This window comes from Leopardus geoffroyi, chromosome C3, assembly GCF_018350155.1.
Source record: "Leopardus geoffroyi isolate Oge1 chromosome C3, O.geoffroyi_Oge1_pat1.0, whole genome shotgun sequence".
Classification (NCBI taxonomy): Eukaryota; Metazoa; Chordata; class Mammalia; order Carnivora; family Felidae; genus Leopardus; species Leopardus geoffroyi.
The window spans coordinates 55,789,542-55,812,533 of record NC_059338.1 but is presented as its reverse complement, the minus strand read 5'-3'; the positions used below and the strand labels follow the sequence as shown (position 1 = coordinate 55,812,533).

At 42.3% G+C, this 22,992-nt stretch overlaps 1 protein-coding gene across 1 annotated transcript in view; it reads left to right on the top strand.

The window, feature by feature from the left end:
• Nucleotides 1-18,117: 18,117 nt before the first annotated feature.
• Nucleotides 18,118-22,992, top strand: part of PRRC2C (proline rich coiled-coil 2C) — a 95,779-nt gene continuing 90,904 nt past the window's right edge. The window contains 1 exon segment of the mRNA XM_045452936.1: nucleotides 18,118-18,229. The gene's annotated coding sequence lies outside the window, so the exon portion shown is untranslated.

Below are 22,992 nucleotides of genomic sequence, written 5' to 3'. Positions count from 1 at the left end.
ATTCGTTGTTTTTTTTTTTAAGTTTTTATTTTAACTCCAGTTAGGTAACATACAGTGCTATGTTAGTCTCGGGTGTACAATATAGAGTTTCAACAATTCTGTACAACACCCAGTGCTCATCACAAGTTCCCGGCTTAATCCCCATCACTTATTTCCCCAGTCCCCCGCCCCCACTAACCATCAGTTTGTTCTCCATAGTTAAGTCTGTTTCTTGGTTTATCTCTCTTTTTTTTCCCCTCGTTTATTTGTTTTGTTTCTTAAATTCCACGTGAGTGAGATCATATGGCATTTGTCTTTCTCTGACTGCCTCATTTTGTTTGGCATTCTACTCTCTAGTTCCAACCGTGTCATTGCAAATAGTAAGATTTCATTCTTTGTATGGCTGAGTAATAATCCATTGTACATATGTACCACATCTTCTTTATCCATTCATCTATGGATGGACACTTGGGCTGCTTCCATATCTTGGCTATTGTAAGCAATACTGTTATAAACATAGGGACGCATGTATCTCTTTGAATCAGAGCTTGTGTATTCTTTGGGTAAATACCCAATAGTGCAATTGCTGGATGGTAGGGTAGTTCTGTTTTTACCTTTCTCAGGAAACTCCATCCTGTTTTCCACAGTGGCTGCACCGGTTTGCATTCCCACCAACGATGCGCGAGGTTTCCTTTTTCTCCACATCCTTGCCAATACCTGTTTCTTGTGTTGTTGATTTTAGCCACTCTGACAGGTATGAAGAACATTCTGCCGTTCTTATTACATATACTTCTCCATTTTCTTCTTGCTTTGTTTTGTTTGGCCAGAATATTTTTTTTTAATTTTTTAAGTAAGCTCCACACCCAACATGGGACTTGAGCTCAGGACCCAAGATCAAGAGCCAGCCAGGAGCCCCTCGGCTGGAATATTTTTAAAGTGAAACCAAGGTGTATATCATTTTATCTATAAATATTTCTATCTATACTTCTAAGAGATGAGGGTTTTTAAACAACATAACCACAACAACATCATCACACCCTGTAAAATTAACAATGAATTCTTACATAGGCTAACATCTAGTCCAGGAGAAACCACTCTATTAGTATTCACTAATGGATCAAATTCTCAAGTGATAGTCTTTCCCCAAAGTTAAGAATGCAAAAGAAGAGAATTTCAAAACCAAATGTTCCAATCTCAGTGTTTCCTGTACTGCTCTGCAAATACAAATCTGGACACTCAGATTCCAGAAAAGGATAAAAATAGGCTATGAATCAAAACCATTAATCATATCCTGTTATTTTTAGTTATCCATTTCTTCCTGATATTTTAATTCAACATGAGCTTAATATATTTAATCATATTTTTTTCAGGGGAAAAAAAAAGCATTTTTAGGGCAATTATGGAAAATTTTACAAAAGATAAATTTAAAGCTAAAGTAGGGTGATTGTCAGACCCTGCCACATGACAAGCCATGAGAGGCTTACTTAGTTACTTCAAAAGCCCTATGTTAATAGTGTATCCTATGGGGGTGCCTGGGTGGCTCAGCCGGTTGAGCGTCCGACATTTGATTTCAGCTCAGGTCATGATCTTAGGGTCATAGGATGGGGCTCCACATCAGGCTCCACATTGGGTGTGGAACCTGTTTAGGATTCTCTCTCTCCCTCAGTCCCTCTTCTCATCTTGAGTGCACAATCTGTCCCTCTCTAATAAAAAGTGTATCCTATGACTCAACTATCTGTCACGCAGAGGTAGTACAAAACAGCCCCCAAAGACTCACGGCTAGAAATTCAAATATCACACACACACACACACACACACACACATCAACAGCAATTGGGTGACAGGCCACAATTACTCCCTTTTAAAAAAAATAAAATTCAACCAACTAAATTCCAAGACCTAATGGGTTTTGCTAAGCAGCTCCAGTGTGGGGAGCTTCTCACCTAGCAAGTAGCAGAGAGTTGTATCTGAAGAAGGTTTTTATAGGAAGGAAGGTGGGGCAGAGTTCTGAGAGTTCAGGTCTGTGCATCTTCCCTCAAGGAGAAGGGCAGGGGTCTTATCATGCAGATTACTTCATCTTCCTTTGGTAGGGGTGGGGTGGGGAGAGAGCACACGTGATAGATTACCTCATTGGTGCCGACCAGAAAAATTCCAGACTGATGGTCTTAAAACTCCACCCCTGGAGAGCTTGAAACTGCAATTAAGTCTTGGTTTGCTGTCCTGAGGGCAAGTGACTTCACCTTGGGCCGCAGTTCTCTTCTTAATACCTCCATGTCAAAGCAGACGCTAATCACAGGGATTTTGACATAGCTTGTAAAATGTTGGGCTCTAAGTAAACACAGTCAAAGCAACAGTGTTTTTCTTCTATTGGCATAAAGACCCTGCCATACACAGCAGGTACTCAGTAATATTTGATTGGTTTTAATGTTGGAACCAAACTTTTCCAACGTAGCAACCATGAAATTCCCGATTATGGAAAATGCAAGGGATACGTATTCTTCCACATCCTGGAACTGAGTAGGAGAAATGCTTTTTCTTACATGTACCTTCCTTCTGCACTCAGTGCATTTTCTGCTGTACCAAATCTATACGCTCCTATTCAGGGTTCATGCTGAATTTGTGTTTGTGTGGGTGAAGACATCCAGCACCCCTCCTTCGCTCCCATTACCAACTTTTGGGGAGCCGGAGGACAGGCCACAGGGTGGGTGAGAATGGGCACATTTCTGGTAATGGGGGCATTTTCTAGATATTGATAGAAAGACACTGATCAATATGTTTACACAGCAAAGTGCTGACTCTTCTAGATAGTTAGCCTGGTTGGTAAGGAGGTCCTCCCTCTTCAGATAATTCTATCTCATCTTTTCCTGGCCTGGAATGTACTAGACCTAAGTAGAGTTTATTTTATCATGTATGCTTCTAAATTCCTACCAACTTGTATGCTGGCTCATTCTATCAGCCCACACGTTCCAGTACATTTTCAACCCCAACAATGGTAACATGAATAAAACAATGTCGCTGGACCCTTTCTATGAAGACTTAGGCTAGATTGCAAGAGGGATGATATGGGCAAATAAATTCATATTACCCAGAACCAGAATCAAACCACCACCACCACCACCAACAAAACAAAACAAAAAAAAAACCGGATGTTGTCAGTGCGCCCTCTTGCTCCACCATAGACCCCAACAGTTAAAACCAGAAATAGACTAGACTGCTTAACTCATGCTTAACTACCTAAAACCCTTCGTGCTTATTTCTTATCGCACTTTCTTGAGGCATTGACGGAGATGTTTTGCAAGGCGCAGAACATTCCAGCTGCCAGACTAGAAAAGCCCTGATAGCCACAGGAGGCCTAGAAGACCACACCCCACCATCCCTCCCATTCCCTGAACACATCCCAACCCCCACCCGTGAGCTCATGCTCTTTGCCTGCTCTCTCGCACGTACCCCCGTGAACTCTCTGTCAAACCCTCAGATGTCCATCTTGCCGGTTAAGCCTTGAGCCTGCAGCCCTCCCCCTGCTGCTGGCCCCCGAAATAAATTTCTCCCATTCTCTTTCCCAAGCCCTCATCTCTTGAGTTACTGGCTTCTCTTTGTGACAAGTTTGTTCAGCAAGTGTTGGCGAACCCAGCCAGGGGCTGTGCTTTCGATTCGTCCAGCCCCGTCGGGATTCTCCGGGATGGAGCCGTTGGCCCCCGAAGCGCCCGCGGGCTTCACCCGTTTCCTGAGTTAGCTGCCAAGATGGATTGTTTGGTAACAATGTGACCGGATTAAGTTTTCCTCATTAACTATGTCCCTCCCCCAGGCTTCTTTGCAAATAGAAACAGTGCCTTCAGGGGGCGCTTGGGTGGCTCAGTCGTTAAGTTCCACTTGGGCTGAGGTCATGATCTCGAGGGTCCGTGATGAGTTCGAGCCCCGCGACCGGCTCTGTGCTGACAGCGTGGAGCCTGCTTGGGATTCTCTCTCACTCCTTCTCTCTCCCTGCCCCTCCCCACTGGTGCTCATGCTCTCTCTTAAATAAGTTAAGTTAAAAAAAAAAAAGAAGAAGAAGAAGAAGAAGAAACAGTGCCTTCACTATGTTTGCTTTCCCAGAACAGTGCGTGGGTATCACATCAAGAGTTTTTTGTTTGTTTGTTTAAGGGGGGAAGGGCAGAGAGAGAAAGAGAGATTGAGGATCTGAAGCAGGCTCTGTGCACAGATCCTGATGCAGGGCTTGAACCGACGAACCATGAGATCATGACCTGAGCCAAAGTCAGACGCTCAACTGACTGAGCCACCCAGGCACCCCCAAGAGTTTTTTTTTTAAAACACAGGTCCCCAGGACAATCCCAGACCTTTCTCAGAAACTCCAAGGGAAAAAAAAAAAAAAAAAAAAAAAAGAACTCCAAATGAGGGGCTTCTGGATGACTCAGTCGGTTAAGCATCTGACTCTTGTTTGAGCTCAGGTCATGATCTCAAGGCTTCATGGGCTCAAACCCTTTGTCAGGCTCTACACTGATGATGCAAAGCCTGCTTGAGATTCTGTCTCTCCCTGCCCTTCCCCCACTCACACTGTTTCTGTCTCTCTCAAAATAAAAAAAAAAAAGAAACCCCAAGTGAGACCCAAGAATCTGTATGTGTGTGTGTGTGTGTGTGTGTGTGTGTGTGTATCTTTTTTTTTTTTTTTTAAGTAGGCTGCGTGCCCAACATGGAGCTTGAACTCATGACCCTGAGATCAAGAATCACATGCTCTATTAACTGAGCCAGCCAGGTGTCCCAAAAACCTATAATCTTAACAATCCCTCAGGAGTTTATTCTGTGGCCAGCAAGTGTGTAAGAATCATTGCCCAGAGTACCTAGAGGGGCACTCCACATATAGTAGTTTCATATAATTGTTAGATTAATGAATGAATAAGTAAATGAGACCAAACTGGAAATTGGCAACTCTGTGAATTCTGACCCCACCCACCGTCTGTAGATCTCTGTATCTTTCATGTACCTTCTAAGGTCCAAACTGTGGAAATTGGCAACTCCATGAATTCTGACCCCTTCCACCCTCTACAGGTCTCTGTACCTTCCATGTACCTTGTACGTATCTTGCATTGTCTGGCCTAGATAGATGGAGAGTCACTCTGATCTCAATCCAATTCCACCCTGTGAACACAGCAACAATCTCACTCAACTGCGAAACAGTGACAGTGATGAGAAAACTTTGCTTTATTTACCCCTTGACTTGTGAAATAAGTAAACTAAAATCTTAAACCCCAGCTAGCTCCCAGAAATACCTCCTGGCATTCAATGTAACTACTTATCGGCTATCTACTGTATACTTTACTTATGCCACACACACAAAATGATGACAAGGTTTTATACTTGCACTTGAATACTTCGCATTCAAAGTTGGAAAGACAAAAGAACGTGTCACACCCTGCGGTGGGAACTTCTCGACATCATCTTATTCATTCCTGAGAACAATTCTGTAAGAGGGGAAAGTATTATCTTTGTTTCACGGGTGAAGAAATTGAGGTTCACAGAGGTTAAATACCAGCTCGTGGTCGTATATTGGCTGTGTTTAGACTTGAACTTCCCTTTTGACTCCGGAATCCAATCTTTCGCTGCTAAAATACTACACAAAGTGCAAGTGGAGATTTCTAGCCGTTGAGTAGTGCGTACTCAAGAGGTATGTAATAAGAAAAAAAAACTATGTAATAAACATCTACTATGCACCGGCATAGATGCATGCCACACATGGTCTCTGTCTTCATACAGCTTCCGGTTTAATTGGGAAACCAGACTTAAATAGTGAATGCAATGTATATTCTATAGGAAAACTGGAGGCTGTTTCCCAGGAGGCTGGAACCGGGAATTTATCTTGGTCTAAGGATTCAGCAGCAAATGAATCCTAAACTGAACAACTTCACTTCATACCTGCTTGATTTTGGGTGAGTCATAGTTCCTTACCTGCAAAATGAGGACAATAATACCAATTATAGGTTTTGTAAGGGTGAAGAGATACAATGTATACAAAGCATAGAACCTGACAAAAAGTAAGAATAACCATTTATTAGTAATTATTTAAAATATTCATTCACAGGGGCGCCTTGGTGGCTCAGTCGGTTGAACATCTGAGTTCAGCTCAGATCATGATCTCGCAGTTCTTGAGTTTGAGCCCCACCCGCATTGGGCTCTGTGCTGACAGCTAAGAGCCTGGAGCCTGCTTCAAATTCTGCATCTCCGTCTCTCTGTCCCTGCCCTGCTCGTGCCCTGTGTCTCTGTCTCTGTCTCTCTCTCTCTCAAAAATAAATACGCATTTAAAAATTTTTTTAGGGGCGCCTGGGTGGCGCAGTCGGTTAAGCGTCCGACTTCAGCCAGGTCACGATCTCGCAGTCCGTGAGTTCGAGCCCCGCGTCAGGCTCTGGGCTGATGGCTCAGAGCCTGGAGCCTGTTTCCGATTCTGTGTCTCCCTCTCTCTCTGCCCCTCCCCCGTTCATGCTCTGTCTCTCCCTGTCCCAAAAATAAATAAATGTTGAAAAAAAAAATTTTTTTTAAATAAAAATTTTTTTAATTAAAAAATAAATAAAATATTCATTCACAATGAAGAATATGTAAAAGCAGGGGTAAAAACAGAGAAAAGAGTAGTAGAAGGAAAGGACAAAGCATGGGCAAAGGCCCTGAAGAAGAGGGGCAAGGCAACACAAAACTTGGTGAAAATCCAATCCTCCCTGGCTAGAAATAGAAGCCAGCCAGAGGAAGCTGGAAAGGTGAGTGGGGGATCAAACCAAGCCTTCAGAGAAAGATTTTTGTCTTTATTCAAAGGCAGTTGGGGCACCTGGATGGCTCAGTTGGTTAAGCGTCCTACTCTTGACTTCAGCCCAGGTCATGATCTCTTGGTTCGTGAGATGGAGCTTCGGGTCGGGCTCTGTGCTGACAGCAAGGAACCTGCTTTAGATTCTCTGCCTCCCTCTCTCTCTGCCCCTCCTCCTCCTCCTCTCTCTCTCTCTCTCTCTCAAAAGCAAATAAACAATCAAAAAACATATAAAATAAAATAAAATAAAATAAAATAATGCAGACTTATGATACATGACATGATGTTTACAAATAGCAAATACACAATTTGAGTAATGCATTAAGAATTGCTATTCCAGGGGTGCCTGGGTGGCTCAGTCGGTTGAGGGTCCAAATTGGCTCAGGTCATGATCTCACAGTCTGTGGGTTCAAGCCCCGTGTAAGACTTTGTGCTGAGAGCTCAGAGCCTGGAACCTGCTTTGGATTCTGTGTCTCCCTCTCTCTCTTCCCCTACCCTGCTTGAGCTCTCTCTCTCTCTCTCTCTCTCTCTCAAAAATAAACATTAAAAAAAATTTTAAAAAGAATTGCTATTCCAGGGGTTCCTGAGCAGCTCAGTAGGTTAAGTGTCAGACTCTTGACTTCAGCTCAAGTCGTGATCTCACAGTTGTGAGATCTGAGCCCCACGTGGGACTCCTTGCTGGGTGTGGAGTCTGTTTAGGATTCTCTCTCTTCCTCTCCCTCTGCCCCTTCCCCACTCACGCTCCCTCTCTCTCTCAAAAAATAAAAAAAGCTTTGAAAAAGAATTCTTATTCCAAAAAAGAAAATAATTCCTATTCCATTTATTTTCTGTGATCCACTTAGAAAAAGGTGAACTCTTCCCTGTCACTAGGTCACTTCTGTGACCTAATAAATTTCTATGCAATGCTTACTTCTAAGATTGATGCCAATTCTTTTTTTTTTTTTTAAGGTTTATTCATTTTTCAGAGACAGAGAGACAGAGCATGGGGGAGGGGGGCAGTGGTGGGAGGGGCAGAGAGAGAGGGAGACACAGAATCTGAAAGCAGGCTCCAGGCTCTGAGCTGTCAGCACAGAGCCTGAGGCAGGGCTCAAACTCACAGACTGTGAGATCACGACCTGAGCTGAACTCGGACGCTCAACTGACTGAGCCACCCAGGTGCCCTTGATGCCAATTCTTTAAAAAATTTTTTACATTTATTTTTGAGAGACAGAGAGAGACAGAGCACAAGTGGGGTAGGGGCAGAGAGAGAATGAGACACAGCATCCAAAGCAGGCTCCAGGCTCTGAGCTCTCAGCACAGAACCCGACGTGGGGCTGGAACCCACCGACCTTGAGATCATGACCCCAGCTGAAGTTGGCACCCAGGTGCCCCATTGATGCCAATTCTTTAAAGCCAAATTCCTTCTAGGGTGACTTGAGAAAATTTTTTTCTAGTATAAGATGATAATAGTTATGATTTGTTAACAATGCCTTTCTTCCTACTAAGCTCTGAAAACCTCAACTGGTACCGGGGTCTGGCTGATTGGCTCAGAAGTCACACTGCTAGAGAAGACGCAGCAGGCTGCAGCTCACTAAAGATATCTTTTTCCCCTGTTTCTGGGAAAAGCTTACCTTTTGCAACTTGGGGTGCTGAAAAAAAAATCATGATGCTGAGACCAAATTTTCTCTTATCCTTTGACCTTGGATAAAGCTCAAAATGCCAAGCTAATAACTAGAATTTGTTTGCATGGTACTATGTAAGCTTCAATGCTTTCCCATTATGTCCTCATTTCACAGCACTGATAAAATTAGATAAATAATTAATGCCTTGCTGAATTGTCAATTCAACTGGAATTTTAAGAACAGTGACTTAGCTCACTTTCTAAATCAGTACTCTAGCAACAGGGTTTCTTGCCTTTGTTATTGATCTTGTACCAACGCGTAGTATTGGTTCATCCTTGTTCTTTTTGTGGTTTTTAAAGAATCACTTGAAATCACCCTCTGCCCCTGAGTAGAGGGAGATTCCACCAGCACCGGTCACGGAGTACGATGCTCCATGTGAAAGAGCCTGGTCTAGTCAACAGCATCAGTCACCAAACCTCCGGGTCATAGAGCAAGTGATGAAGAGATAGAGACCTTAAATGAAAGGTCAGAGAGAACATGCAGTTTTCAGGCAACGTGGGAGACGGCAGAGTGGATGAGGGCATCAGCTTTGTTCGAAGTTAGACCTCAGTACAAACACCAGCTCTGTGCTGATGGGCACCGGGAACTCAAAGCGAGCCATTTCACCTCTTGGAACTTCAGGTTTATAATCTGTATTGCAGTTTGCCAGGTTACATGTTGTGTGCAATGGAAAGGACTTAGCACGCGGCTGGCCCCCGTAAGCATTAGATAACTGGCAGCTGGAACAGGATAGAAAGAGTTAATGTACCCATGACAACCAGGTGAGCACCACAATGATGATGTGTCCACTTGTTGCCAGGGGGCTCTTCAGGACTAACTTCCGAGTTTTCTGCCACTTCACGAACCCCCAGGATTAAAAGAATCTTCTCTGGTCTCAGACAAGGCTCCATTCCTGTTAGTGGTCTCCAGTAAGGATATCTTCTCAGGCAGATAATAGGGACCCAACGGAGATTTCAATGTGGAAGAAGCTTGGAATTAAAATCCTTGTGTCCACTTCCTTGTAGCTAGCAGAAGGTGACCAACTGTCCTATTTGCCCCAGGCTGAGAAGTGTACTGGGTCATGGGATCTTCAGGACTAAAACCATGACAGTCTTGGGGCACATGGGTGGTCAGTTGGTTGAGCATCTGACTCTTGATTTTCGGCTCAGGTCATGATCTCACTGTTCGCAGGAGATCAAGCCCCACGTCAAATTCTGTGCTGACAGTGTGGATCCTGCTTGGGATTCTCTTTCTCCCTTTCTCTCTGCCTCTCCCTAGCTTGTGTTCTCTCTCTCTCTCAAAATAAATAAAAAATTTAAAAATGAATAAATAAAACCATGACAGTTTCATGTAAACTGGAATGATTGATTGCCTACCCTGTCAGCATCTTCTCTAAGTTGGACAAGTGTCCTGGTTACACGTAGCCTAAAAGGTAGCACAATTTTATTAATCATTATAATGATTAAGACTTTTGAATTAAAAATTTCACATGGGCAATACTGACTGAAATGAAGAGAGGTTCATTTCACTGCAATATACCCAGCCTGTTAAGTACTTTGGAAGCTTTTTCTCAATTCTTTCAATCACTGTTCCTCTTCTTTCTTCTTCCTATTATGACTCTTCCCTTAAGGTTAACTCCAATCCCTGGAGTATTGTACTATGAATTCCCACTTGAAGCAATCATCTCACTGAGACTCAGCAACTCAAATAATTCTGAAATCACCGTTTAATTAAACCCAGCAGAAATAAGAACGGAGAATACAAAGAAACAAACCCTGACCAAGGCATGGGTGGCAGATACTTTGTAACACATGGAAGTCTCTTTTCTGTAAGAAGCCTAAAAGTGAAGAATTACAATAGTCAAGATATGGAAGCAATCTAAGTGTCCATCGATAGATGAATGGAAAAGATGTGGGGGGGAGGGGTCTGCGTGTGTGTATACATACATATATACATACATACATACATACATATAATGGAATACTACTCAGCCATGTAAAAAGAATGAAATCTTGCCATCCATGACGCGGATGGACCTAGAGGGCATTATGTTAAATGAAATGAGTCAGACACAGAAAGACAAATACCATGTGATTTAACTTACGCATGGAATCCACAAAACTAACAAACAACCAGAAACAGACTCATAAATAGAACAAACTGGTGGTTGCCAGAGGGGAGGCGGGGTAGGGGGACGGGCAAAATAGATGAAGGGGATTAAGAGGTATAAACTTCCAGTTATAAAATAAGTAAATCACTGTGATGAAAAGTACAGCATTAGGAATAGAATAAATAATATTGTAATACTTGTGTATGGTGACAGGTAGCAACTCCACTTATCAAGGTGAGCATTTCATAATATATATGAATGTTGAATTGCTATATTGTACACCTGAAACTAATATAATATTGCGTGTGAAACTATGCGTCGATTAAAAATAAAGCAAACAAATACTTCGTCCCAGTGCTAACAAAGAAATGTACTATCCATATCACTTCTCTTAATTACTATGGAGCAATAAAACAGTTGAAACTGTGTGGTTTCATTTATACATTATAAACTTTGTTTAATGTCTATTTATTTTTGAGAGAGAGAGAGAGACAGAGTGTGAGCAGAGGAGGGGCAGAGAGGGACACACAATTCGAAGCAGGCTCCAGGCTCTGAGCTGTCAGCACAGAACCCGGTGCGGGGCTTTAACTCACAAACCACAAGATCATGGTCTGAACCAAGTCGGACACTTAATCGACTGAGCCACCCAGGAGCCCCTCATTTATACACTGTATATACAATTGGTTGGGCAGGGGAAAAAAGTGACTTATACTTTGAGAAATGCTACAAGCAGCTGCCAGTGTTACAATTTTAGAGGTAATTATTGAGCACTGTATATCCATCAGCAAGATGTCAAGTTTCTATTTTCTGGGCTAACAAGTTAAGACATCCCCTATTCTCTATCTTCAGTTGCCCCCTGGCTACTTTCCTTTTTAACCTTTTCTGCTCTACATTCCCTAGACCCACCCTCTTTCCCGTTTGTCTCTAGATTCTTGTCCCTTATCATTGCTCACTTCCTGACTTGGGTGAAATTCCAGCCTCAGGCAAAAGTGTGAGCTCGGCAGGTCTGTTCTCTCCATCTCCTTTCACTTTCCCTCCCTTCTTCCCTGTGCTCCCAAATATTGTTCTGTGTTCGTTAACAACACTATACCTTCCTGACGGGTCCACTGCTCCAAGAATTTAGTTTCTTCTCTTAGCTAAGAAAAATCTGGGGAAATTTCAGGTGGACAGCATGTTCCAGTTAATTCAAATTTCATTAACAAAGGACTTGTGATAAATGAATAACACTTTTAACCAGATTGTACTTTTATTCCATTATAAGAAGGGTTGGTTGAGCCAATTAATAATAATAAAAGACTGATAGGGGCGCCCGGCTGGCTCAGTCGTTAGAGCATGCAACTCTTGATCTTGGGATCATGAGTTTGAGCCCCATGTTGGATGTAGAGATTACTAAAAAAAAAAAAAGTAAATTAAAAAAAAAATAGACTGGGGTGCTTGGTTAGTTCAGTCAGTTGAGCATCTGACTTGATTTAGGCTCAGGTTGTGGTCTGAGTGTTATGAGATCGAGCCTCGTGTCAGGCTCCACAATGAGCATGGAGCCTGATTAAGATTCTCTCTCTCTCTCTCTCTCTCTCTCTCTCTTTTTTCCCTCTCCCTTTGCCCCACTCCCCTCAAAAAATAGACTGATAACAAAACAAAAATATTTATTCCAGTTTACATTTAATGCAATATTTTATATATGGCATATATACTATATTTAGCATATAACCTTTTACAAGTTGACAAAAGGTAATTTTTTGAGGCACTGGCAATATTTTTCTTTACTAACAAAGTTCAATATCTATTGAAGTTAAAAAAATGAGGGGCGCCTGGGTGGCGCAGTCGGTTAAGCGTCCGACTTCAGCCAGGTCACGATCTCGCAGTCCGTGAGTTCGAGCCCCACGTCAGGCTCTGGGCTGATGGCTCAGAGCCTGGAGCCTGTTTCTGATTCTGTGTCTCCCTCTCTCTCTGCCCCTCCCCCGTTCATGCTCTGTCTCTCTCTGTCCCAAAAATAAATAAACGTTGAAAAAAAAAATTAAAAAAAAAAATGAGATTACATTACTATAGCTTTCATTACATCAGGATTATAATGTTTCACAGTTTTACTAGATGATATGCTGGACCATTGGTGAAAAGAAACCAAAATTGTCATGTGCACGCAAAACTTTAGGAAACACTACTACTAATAAAGCATGATATGGTAATTGATTCTTTTATTTTTTACCAAACATCTCATAAATCTTCAGTGCCTCTAGGTTTATAGAATCAATCTCAATGACAAGGGTAGAAACTCAACAAAAACATTAGCAAATAAGACTTGGGCAATCACAAAGGAAATAGGTCACATTGTTTGGACAATTTGTTTTGAGTAAGAAACAGTTTGCTTGGTTGCATACCATCAATTGGCAATTTGATCATGTAGCCCCCAAATTAATTTTTACAAATCAAAACTGGAAATTAAATGACAAGTTTTCATTCAGTCTGTCATGAGAACATTTCCATTATGACAAATTTACCTACGCTGAAGGGGCGTTAGGAGAGATGTGAATAATTCAAAACAAAGTACATAAAAATTTTTTTCAATGTTTATTTTTGAGAGAGAGAGAGAGAGAGAGAGAGAGAGAGAGAGAGAGAAACAGAACGTGAGCAGGGGAAGGGGCAGAGAGAGGGTGACCCAGAATCTGAAGAAGGCTCCAGGCTCTGAGCCTTCAGCACAGAGCCCAACATGGGGCTCGAACTCATGAACTGTGAGATCATGACCTGAACCAAAGTCGGACACTTAACCAACTGAGCCACCCAGGCACTCCCAAAACAAAACACATTTTAAAAGAATATTATTTGGCTTTGGACATTGTACCAATACCTAGAGATTTCAGTCAGATTTTCCCCAAGATATTGGAAGTAAGAGACAGAAGACAGAAGACTCTTCCCCAAGATATTGGAAGTAAGAGACAGAAGACGGAAGAGACAGAAGAGACTGAGAGCTAAACTTTAAGATGACACACAATGGATAAGACCAGAAGTAAGCAAAGTCACCTTTAAAACACAAACTGGCCTGACCTGACTGTAACTTGATTTTTATTGAAAGAATGTTGCTAAGAGGTTTGAGTAGCCATTGAAACAGAAAAAGAAGCATCCAAGGCACTTCGGGGCCAGTGCCCATCCAAGTGCTGTCAAGGAGAGAAGCAGCTCAAATCAATAGCATGCCAGGATGTCCCTCCTGTATTGGAGATCAATGTAGAAAGTTGCAACCATTGGAAATTAAGTATTTCCATCTTTGGGACAAAATCATCCTGTCATGCAGATAGGTGAATCAAGAATAATCTATACGCATAACCCTACTTGTTCTGAATCTGTGCCCGTCAAGCAGCCTTCTGATTGATAATGCCTTAGGTTTCCTGAGTAGGTTTGTCTACATAGAAAATTCACTGGCTTTGCAGTCTTGAGTCTTCAGGTATATACATTGAAAATTAATAAATTAATATTCTGGATCTAGGTATCATTCTCATAACCTTGGTTAATGTAAATTCATCTGATGGCTGAAGCTGTTTTATGTTGCTGAAGAAACGTATTTCTGAGACTAAAGTACTCTAGGCCGGATCCTGGAGGTTTGGGAAAAATTCACCGAGGTAAGGCTTCCCTGTCCCCTCTTGGGGACAGTCAGTAGGCCTTCCCCCAGCAATGAGCATATTATCAGCCAAACTTTTCCATTTCAAAGACCGTTGATATCAATGGAGGGGTGGGTGTGCTTGTGATTTACCTCTGTTTATTATTTTATTCTAACATTGCTACAGTGACAATTCCTTGACCATATTGGTGGGGAAGACAGCTCAGACCAGGAGAAGTGGCAGGGAATTTTTGAATTTAAAAATATACCATATGTAATTCATAAAGTGGACACAAGTTTCCATTTACCACACACCCACTATATGTTCAAATTCAATATGATCACTTCCCTACATCATACTTGCCTAGTCAAACCCAGCATTGGTGAATCTATTTTCTCAGTAGCTATACCAAAGAGCTGAACAGAGAATTCTGATTCTCTCTCTTCCTGTCTCTCTGCCCCTCCCCCACTCGCGCTCTCTGTCTCAGAATGGGTAAATAAACTTAAAAACTTTTTTTTTTAATGTCTCTTTTTACTCCACATTCCCGCCAGTTATAGTTGTTTTTCTGTTATGGCGAAGTTCAAGTTCTGGAAATAATTGTTTGTCCGTAGTCTCCACTCTCTCAGCACCTATGTCCTTTTCAGCTCACTATCTTATGAGTTTCTGGCCTCATTACTCCACCAAAACTTCTTGTAAAAGATACCAGTAACCTCCATGTTGCCAAACCCAGTGGATACTTCTGGCTCCTTCTTCATATGAGTTGACTTCTCAGCAGCATTTAACATATGTGAGTGCTCACGCCATCTTGTAATCCTCTCCTCTCTTGGCTTCTGTGACATCATCATCTTCAGGTTTTCCAGTTCTCTGGCTTCTCCCCAGTTTTCTAAGTCCTCCGCCTCCACCTGACCTTTACATATTGCTGTTCCTTAGAGCTGGTCATTTTTCCTTCTTTCCCTACTCTCTCCCTAGGGGATCTGACTTGCTTCCACCACTTTAAACACATGTCTATGAAGTACATGTGTACACGTATGAAACACACGTCTGTGAGACTCAACTCTCTCTCTCCGATGCTGACTTCCCCCTGAGCTCTCTAGATATGCGTGTCAACTGCATATTTGATCCACAGTTGGACATTACATGAACACCTCAAATTTAATATGTCCAAAATTTAATCTTTCCCAATCTTTCTTTCTTTCTTTCTTTCTTTCTTTCTTTCTTTCTTTTTCTTTCTTTCTTTCTTTCTTTAATGTTTATTCATGTTTGAGTGTGAGAGAGTGAGAGCGACAGAGGGGCAGAGAGAGAGGGATACACAGAATCCAAAGCAGGCTCCGAGCTCCAAGCTGTCAGCACAGATCCCAATGCGGGGCCTGAACTCATGAACTGCAAGATCATGACCTGAGCTGAAGTTGGACACTTAACCGATTGAGCCACCCAGGTGCCCCTTTCCAATTTTTCTTTTTAAATTAAAAAAAAATTTTATTTATTTATTTATTTATTTATTTATTTATTTATTTTGAATGAGAGAAAGAGAGAGAGAGCATGTGTGTGCATGTGTGCATGTGCGTGCACTCATACACGCAAGCAGGGGAGGGGCAGAGAGAGAGGGAGACAATCTCTGGGATCAAGCTCCACCTGGAGCCTGATTTGGGGCTCCAACCCACAAACCGTGAGATCCTGACCTGAACTGAAATTAAGAGTCGAACACTTAACTGACTGAGCTACCTGGGCTCAGCCCCAGTTTTTCTTTTTAATATTGCTCTACCAGCCAAATGGTTTTCCTCCCCTCTTCCAACACCATAATCTCTATAGACACTGCTGTCATTCACCCAGTTGCTCAAGCCGTCAATCTGTTGTCATTGATTCTTTTCTTCTCTCCCTACACGGAGAAGTGATCGTTTCCCACAAGCGAGTATATTTTTGCTCCAAAATATGTGCCAAATCTGTCTACTTCTCTCCAAGTTCACAGCCTCCATCTTAGTCCAGACCACTATCATTCTTCGCCACTGTAGTTACTTCATTACTGCCTAGTAGAGCTCCTTGCTTCCCTTCTTGCCTCCCCACAATCTGTTTTTCACACTCTTCATTTCAGCAGTTACTGGTGATCTCCTTAAAATGTAAAATCAGATCCTGTGGCTCCTTTTCTTAAAACCTTCAAATGGCTTTTCACTGCTCCTAGGTGACATTCTTTCTGAACTCCCTAACCTAGCTTCCTCTGAATCTGGCTTTCGACTCTCCTTCCAGTCTCATCTTGTTTGTGTCACTCTCTTAACTAAGTTCCAGACATACTCCTCTCCTAGTTTCTAGAACATTCCAAACTCTTTCCCAGATCAGGGCATTTGCAATTGCAGTTCACTTGGTCCAGAGCACTTTTCCACCTACTCTTTGCATTACTACTTCTTCTTGTCATTCAGGTCCCAGTTTCAGTGGCCCCTTTTCAGAAAAGTACTCAAGGACCACACTTTCTAAAATAAATTCCCCCTGCCCTTCTTCCTGGTTATTCTTTATCTTGATATCTTGTTTGTTTCTTTTGTTGCACATATCCAAACCTATTATTTGATCTGTATCACTAGACTGTTGCCTAGGACCAAGGTCTTTTTTTTTTTTTTTTTTTTTTTTTTTTTAAGTAGGCTTCATGTCCAGCAAGGAACCCACACAGGACTTGAACTCACCACACTGAGATCAAGACCTGAGCTGAGATCAAGAATCGGTCGCTTAACTCACTGAGCCACCCAGGTGCCCCAGGGCCAATGTCTTAATTGTTCTATACCTTTATATCCCAGTACCTAGCATAGACAGTAGGTGCTCAATACATATTTGGTGAGTGAATAACACAAACTTGAGAAGCAGGTATTTTTATTTTTTGTGGAAGAAAATTTTTTTTAATTTTTAAAACATTTTATTGTGTTTTTTAATTGAAGTATAGTTGACATAGATAGAAGTAGGTATTACCTCCATTTTACACGAGAAAACTGAATCAAAGAGATATTAAGTAACTTACCCATATGACATAGCACTTAGCAAAACATGTTTTTGTTTTATTCTAAAACCTAAAAAAATATGTAATGCTTTATGAAACTTAACACAATACCATATACAGTTACACACACACTATATACACTATATGTGTGCACGTATTTATCATTTGTGTCTCATAACAATATTATGACTCACAAAGTTTTCATTACACATTAAAACTGATTTGTGATGATAAAATATGGAAATTATAGAAAGGCATACATAAAATCTTTTTTAAAAATCTGAATGCCCTAAGAAAACTACTGTTCACGTTGCCATTATTAACATCCAGAGTACATTTTTTATTCTTTTCAATGAATATGTGTATGTGTGTGTGTTTCTAGCATAGTTATGGCATAAATATATTAGGGCATAAGCATTTCCCTGATCATTAAGTATTAATCTGAATTTAATGACTTCAGAATAGTCCATTATATGGATGTATCATAATGCATTTATTTATCTCTTGTCAACGGACAGCTTTTGGTATTATGAATACTGTGTACTCATATTTCCGGAAAATATCAAGATACTGTCAAACACCAAGGTTAAAGATTATGCATAATGTACTGTTGATACGTAGCGCCAGACTGTCGGTTGAACCAATTCACACACCCATCCACCACTTACAAGGGTGCTGCCTTCCCTGAGGCCTATCAGTGTACAATCGTGGCCTCTTCCAGAATTCCTGGAGAGAGCTCCTGCAAATCCTTACCCCGCGGCGGGAACCCCGATTGCAGGAACTCCCTCCTTCCAGCAGGAGGCGCCGTCGCCTTCCGCCGGGGTTGGGCCGCCACGGAGGCCTCACGTGATCGGGCCGTCTCTGCGCCGGAGGGCGGTCTTGCGGAGATTTGCCTTACGTACGCCGCGGCATGACGTAGTACGTAGGGGCTGGCTAGCCGCCATCTTGCTTCTTTTTCTCGCTCGCTCTCTCCCTCTCGGGAAGCGGCGAAAGTGCTTTGGCGGTTTGTCCATCCGCAGCTTCGGCTTCCCGGGTCGGGTGGTCCTTCCATCCCCCCCCACCCCTCGCCTCCCCTTCCCCTTCCCTCGATCAGAGCGCGGCAGAGACTCTCGAAGTGCGCAGACACACTCCGCTTGACACTCGCCCTGGCCGGTAAGGAAAGCGAGGGCGTAGGAGCTGTGATCAAAGCGGGCCCCATCGGGGTGGGCTGGCGGGGGGCCGCCTGGGGCGTGGGAGCGCACCCCGGCCCTGGCGGGCAGAGACTGGGGAGCCGCTGGGAGACGGCCTGGGGTCGAGCCATCCCCCGCTTTCTCTTTGGTTCTCATCATGTCTGTGTCTGGGGGAAGTCTCGGCCTCCTGGTCGGGGAGCGGGAAACCGGAGTCAGACCCGCCCCATGTGGTCTGCAGCGGGAGTTCCGGAGCCGTCGGTCTCTCTCCCACCCGGTCCCCGCTCAGGCCCCGCGGGGGGATTACTCGCGTAGCCGGCTAAACGAAGGGGGTTCCCGTCCTTGGGATAATGGCTTTTTTCCTAATGTGTGGGAAGCGTCCCCCAAACAGCTCAAGGGCTCATCTGGGGCCTTTACTGCCTACTTCTTTTCCGTGTGTAGTTAGGGTGGAATTTGCAGCGAGCACTGTGTGAGAGAGACCGGGCTAAAGACCTGACTCGGTGAGAGGCGCTTGGGGGAATCTGGACCAACCCTACTTCCGCTAGGGACGTGCAGCCCCAACTCCAGACGACGATTTGGTAGTCATTTCGTTCCCCAGGCCTCGCCATCCCCTGACCTGCGTAGTGAATCCCACTCTGCAGCTCTCTCTCTTTGAGATAGCGTTAATGTTATTGGTGTTACGGTAAAGGCCCCACTTCAGGACTTGCAGAAAAGGGCATGGGGACCAATGGGAACGCTGATAAATTGTTCCTTTGCCCGAGAGGAATGCGTCTAGTTCCTTTAAAGGGGATGCATATTTGTTTTGACTTGATTTGAGATTTGTTTGAGATTTCCAACATGCCTGATGTTTGCTGGCTCCCGAAGCTGCCCGGATTTCTGCATTGGCTGATCTTCAGCCTAGGCTCGTAGATTCATACCTCGCTAGGGTCCTTGGAATTGTACGGTAGGCGGCTGTGCTGGAAGGTTTTCCTTTGGAATGCACCAGAAAAATCAGGATTCTTGATCCAGTGCTTGATAGCTTCCTCCTGCAAATAAACACGATGGCGTGATACTTAAGCGCCCACCGAGCCTAACTCCAGCATTTGTTAAAAAGTAGATTTAACCTCCTCTGGTGGTGATTAAGATGCTACTCCGACTGGAGCCATTTTTAGGTGTGTGTCAGATGCACTGCAGCATCGTTTCTGGCCCACCTCAAATGCATTGATCCTCTAAGAAAATTAGGAATGGATTGACTTTGAATTTTGTCTTTGGCGTATGGTCAAATAGTAATTTGATTTTTTATAGTGGGCTTGTCAGAATGCAGGCTTTTTACTTGTATATTTTGGTTTGGTGAGCTTACATATGTGGCTGTTTTCCCTCCACCATTAGTTGACCTTTTACTGTGTACTGAGCACAGTAACGAGCTCTTTACATACGTTATCTTTTCTCGTCTTACAGCCGGTACTTGAGGGAGGTGCTCTTATTATCATCCCCATTTTACAGATGAGATAAAATCAGAGATATTAATGTGACCAAGGTCACAGGCAGTTACCGTGTTGCAGTAGAGATTCAAACCCAGACTGTCTAAATCGAAAGGGGATGCTGTAAAGCCATCAAACTGCCTCCCTGTTTCTTGTAATTTTAGGAACTGTGGTAACTGAAGATGTAGCATTGTTAACCTAGTTTTTTCTTTTGCTTGATTTCAGTATAGAAACATTGTTGCACACAATGGTGAAAGTGTTGCAAGGTTAAAAAAAAAATGGTTGTAACTACTTTGGGGATGGGATAGAAGCTAATTTTTCTCCCCTTTTCTAGTAGAGGCCAGTTGGTTAAAACCCTTGACTAGGTAGTATGACATAATCTTAAAATTTTGAGATCTGGCCTATACTGTTGGTAGAATATTTCCTCATCTGTAAAATGGAGGTGATGTTAATAGTACTTCCCTCTAAGGTTTGCTGCAGGATTAACAAAGATCATGTGTGTAAAGGGCTTGTTACTGTGCTCAGGATACAGTAAAAGGCCAACTAATAGTAGACTGGCAGAATATTGGCATAAACAGTAAGTAATCTGTATATTCTTAGAATGGAGTATATATTCTTTGCGTATTTAAATAGTTTTTCTTTCTTTTTACACTTACGTGCTAGATTTTGTTCTTAAAGATTTCTTCATGCTCTACAGTCAGTAACCCTGGGTTCAGTATGTTGAGCACAGCTGAAAATACAGAAGTTCTGACTCATTCCCTCCCTTACCCTTAATGCCACCCCACCACCCGTATTGGTAAAATGTCTTTGAAGATTATATTATATCCCCCTCTTCCTCCAAGTGGTTTCCTCTTGCCCCCCCCCCCCACTTCAATTTGTAAGCCAGTTGAGTAACTTCTGTTTCAGACGCTGTTTATGCCAAATTTGTGTAAGACAAGGATTGATGATTGATAAAATGTTACACAAATTGGTACAAATCCTGTTCTTACAGTGAAGGAGATCCAGAAGTTGTGTCTCACTGAGTTATGACTAATACACTTTCAGCAAAGTGAGAATCAGTTTATGAATAGGGTAACGCAATGATAGCTTATCTCCGTCTATGTTAACTGTTAACTGTTGTTTAGAAGCTTGAGAATTAATGTTAGTTTTCTGAGTCATAACATTTTAAATTTCTCAATAAAGCCTTTGATGCGTCAGTCAGGACATCTTTGTGGGTGAAAATATTCTCGAGAGGGTAACTTCAGTGTATTTTCTGTAGTGTTTTTTCCCAGTCCCAGAAAGGTTAAATATAAACTGATCTTTTCACCAGTTACATTAGTCGTCATTTTGCTCTAGATTAACAGAATGCCAGTCATGTTTTAGGGCCTGTGTGTGTACACGTTTGCCCGCAAATCAGATCAAACAATTACTGAATTTCAACAGTTGTCTAGTTGGCAGACAAAAACCTTTACATGGTTAGTATACGTAGAGTCAACACAAGATAGCAATAAAATTATTACTGTCAATGTGATGTAATGTTCTCACCCGTAGGTGCTCTGCCTTAAGGGAGGATGAGATGTAGTTAACATTTGTGGAGCACATCCAGTATAAAAAAAAAACCACTTGGGTATTATTTACATAGCATATTATGTAGTAATTTTCTTTCTACCTGTCTGTGTTCCAGTATTAGTGTGTTTTCCTTTACTAGACTGTTTCCATATCTTCCACACCTTGTATGGTAGTTGGCATATACCTAGGTTTTATTATTGAGTGAATGAGATTAGAAAATAGAAGACTAGACCCACCAACTAAGATTCAACTGACAGATATCTTAGTAGAGCAAAATAGTACCCTGTCATTCCCTCCCCCCACCCCGCCCACCTCTCCATTAGAATAGCATAAGATGCTTTCACATAGCTTATGTTTATGTACTGTGCGTTGTGAGATTTGTTTGCATCCGATTTTCCTTTCTAAAATTTAGATTTATTCAACAAACGTTAAAGATTCTTTTAATTTTGTAAGGCATAGTGAGTCAGAGGAATATGGCTTTTGGTTCCTACTGCCAAGATGCTCACGGTTTTAAGGATTAATGTTAAAAGTTGACATGTGATCTTTGGATTTATACCAGAAGATAAAAATAAAGACATACAAGCAGAAAAGGGAAATTTGGGGCAGAAAATCCATATATGAACATTGTCTATAATATAGATCAGGTGCCTAGTTGATTACAAGTGAAGGCATGATGGCCAAGAGAGATCAAGAATAATTGCAATTACTGGGGTGCCTGGGTGGCTAAGTCGGTTGAGCGTCCAACTTCAGCTCAGGTCATGATCTCACTGTTCGTGAGTTTGAGCCCCATGTTGGGCCCTGTGCAGACAGCTCAGAGCCTGGATGGAGCCTGCTTTAGATTCTGTGTCTACCTCTCTCTTTGCTCCTCCTCCACTTGGACTCTGTCTCTCTAAAAAAAAAAAAAAAACAAAAACCAAATACTAAAAAAGAAACTAAAAAAAAAAAAAAGAATAATTGCAATTATTGATATTTGTTGAGCACTTTCCATGCTAAGCACTGAGCTAAGGTAATTTTGTAGATTATCTTTTTCGATCTATACAGTAAGCCTAGGAGGTAGATTATTTTGTCCTTGTTACACAACTAGTAAACTGGGATTTAAAGAGGTTTAAGTAATTCTTTCAAAGTTACTTAGTTAGTATATGGGATTCGAATCATTGACCCAGAGCCTAAGTGTGTAACTTCCATACAACGTGGATTTCCCAGTGGCCAGTATTTCCCAACCTTAAGACATTCATGTCTTTTAAGATCTTCAAACCTTCTGTTTTAATATTTTCTTTAATTCAAGTTACTGTCTTTTAAATAAGTGAATTTATTTTTTTAAGTGCACTTATTTTGAGAGAAACAGAGAGTGAGCAGGGGAGGGGCTGAATGAGAGGGGGACAGGATCCCAAGCAGGCTCTGTGCTGACAGCAGAGAGCCCAATGCGGGGCTCAGACTCACAAACTGAGATCATGACCTGAGCCGAAGTTGGACGCTCATCCAGCTGAGCCGCCCAGGCACCCCTAAGTAAGTGAATTTAAAAGAATATACATGATTACTTGGTGTTAGTTTTTTCCCCCCTTCAACATGTTTCAAAATAAACATTTTTTAAAGTTGATTTTTATTTATTCTTAATGTTTATTTATTTATTTTGAGAGCGAGAACAAGTGGGGAGCAGGGGAGGGGTGGAGAGAGAGAACCCCAAGCAGGCCCCACATTGAGCACGGAGCCCACCTCAGGGGTTGATTTTATGAACTGTGAG